The sequence below is a fragment of the Marmota marmota genome, unplaced genomic scaffold (assembly GCF_001458135.2).
Source record: "Marmota marmota marmota unplaced genomic scaffold, marMar, whole genome shotgun sequence".
In the NCBI taxonomy this organism is placed as follows: domain Eukaryota; kingdom Metazoa; phylum Chordata; class Mammalia; order Rodentia; family Sciuridae; genus Marmota; species Marmota marmota.
Window position 1 is genome coordinate 24,161,240 of NW_026000249.1, and position 2,707 is coordinate 24,163,946.

A 2,707-nucleotide genomic window follows, 5' to 3' on the forward strand; every position below is an offset into this window, starting at 1 on the left:
TATATATATATACATATATATATATATATATGTATATATATATATATATATATATATATAGAGAGAGAGAGAGAGAGAGAGAGAGAGAAGTGAAGTTTATTTATATAGAGATGTACAAACATCCATTTAGGCCTTTCCACCATCTTCCCTTTTAACAAAGTTATATTTTTTGTTTCAACCATCAAACATAATTTTAAAAACTCAAGGGGAGAAAAATAATTTGTTATAATTGCCCCTATTTTCATCTTTCCTGTTTTTATTATTTTTAATGTTCAAAATTTTATTTTTTCTTGTCTATTTGAAGAACTTTCTTTACTCTTTGGGACTGACTGCTAGTAATGGATTCTGTTTGCTTTCATTCGTGTGGTAATGTCTATGTTTCACTTTCTTGAATGTATTTTTATTGTATATAGAATTTTGTATTTGAAAAACTCTGTGTTACTCCTTTCTGGACTCCATTGTCTGAATAAAAATATGTTCTCATCCAATATGTTATTCCTGTATAAGTAATATGCCATATTTCAGTGGCAGTTTTAGAATCTCTCTGTCTTTAGTTGTCAGAAATTTAACAATTATGTGTGTTGATGTTGAATTGTTTGGGATTTAACTTATCTGGAGTTTGTTTGTTTCCTTAGTTCCTAGATTCTCATTATTTTCAAATATTTGGAAAATTTTCTATCATTATTTCTTCAATTTTTTTTTCAGGCCTATATTCTTTCTCCTCACTTTCTTAGACTCCAATGATATAAATATTAGATGTTCTTCTGTTGACTCATAGGATTTGAAGGTTCTATTATTTTCTTTATTTTTAGTCTGTCTTTTTCCTATTATTCAGATTGTTTTATTTTTATCTGTTTGAGGTCACTGATTCATTCTTTCACCATCTCCCTTCTGTTATTGAATTCATCCATCCTGTACATTTTTTGATTTAGTGGTTATATTTGTTATTTTTAAGTTTTCCATTGTTCTTTATATTTTTCTTTTTAAAATGTTTTTCTAAGATATTTTATTATTTATTTTTGTTTCAAAAAGTGTCTTTGATTGCCCTTTAGTTATTTTAATAACATCTGCTTTAAAGTCCTCATCAGATAATTACAACATCTATATCAAGTTCATGTTGATGTCTGTTGATATTTTTCTCTTTCAAATTGAGATTTTTCTGGGTTTTAGTATATTGTGATTTTTTAAAAAAATGTCTGTATATTTCAGTATTACATTTTAAGACTCTTATTCCAATGTAAATATTCCATTTGAGTAGGCAAAACTCAATTTTGATTTAACACACAGGCCTTAGCCTACTTTTAAGCTTTGTGGTTCAAATTTAAGGTTTCAGAATCCTTTCAGTGTTATTCTTGTCTGCTTCTTTTGTGTACTGCCCAGATAGCAATTCAAATCTTGGCAAATTCCATATAGTTATTTAGTCCATAATCCTTCTGACATTTTGATTCTGGTCAGTTTCACATGAGGCTTACTCAGGCATTTGTATGGGACTTCATATTTGGTTTAATGAGTTCCTTTTTCCAGTTTCAGCATCTCCATAATTCTCCTCTCTCTCCCTCTCTGAGAGTGAAGTGTGGGGAAATAGGACCATTCTGAATTTCTACTGGAAAAGAATGTACTCCATGTTCCCTATTTAGCCTCTGCTGACTCCAAAGGAGCAGTGGAAGAAGGGAGAGGTACCTCCTTGTTATCATCAGGCAGAGAGCAAATATCTGAGCTTACTATTCAGAGGGCTGACACCACACCAACCACAAAAAAATGTCACTGCCTCAATGTTGCTTTGTAAGGATGTGATGCTAGGTTTCCCACTTAGTCTTTGCTAACTTTGGGAGGGTAACACTACTTCATTATTATTGGGTGGTGCATGAAAATCCACATTCCACTTCAGCCTCCAATGACACTGTGTGGACAGCAGGAACAGGATTATGTTTCTCATCAATGGTGTTAAACTGAAGAAGGGTGCTTATTATAAAAATGCTTTCTGCCCTTTCTATGTTTAAGCTATGAAGAACACTCTTTTATTATGCCTCTTTGTTCTGTATCTGGGTTGTGAGTTCTTTGAGCATCCTATTGTAGGTACATGGAAACAAGAAAAAAATGAAAACCCAGGGAACTCACTGCCATACTGTTTTTTAAGTCCTAATGTGTCAAGGAAATTTGTCCGATTCTTCCACATTTTGGGAAGATGTTTCTATGTTGTTTTATTTTTATGTATTTGTATAGGGGATTTTTAGCTGTATGCATTGTAACAAGAAAATGTGCAAATTTTTTTCTAGAACTAAAGTTCAAGCAAGCTTTTGAAAAACAAATTTGTAATATACTGTGATGACATCTCACACCTACATGCACAGGGAAAGCTTTTATTTCTACCAATATTCTAACACTGCATTATATTAATTCTGTGAAGACACAAGCACATTTTTAATTGAATTACTAAATGTGCTTCCTAAGTGTTGTATAGACTCAATTCTGCTTATATTTCTGCCTCTATAAATTCTTAACTACTCTGTTTAGGAAATTACAGCTTATCTTTCTTTTTAAAAATATTTTTAGTTGTGGATAGATACAATATCTTTATTTATGTAAGGTGCTGAGGATCATACCCAGTGCCTCACACATGCAAGGCAAGTGCTCTACCACTGGGCTACAACTCCAGCCCCAGCTCATCTTTCTTTTGAGAAGAAAGAGATTTTTGAAAAAGTAAAAT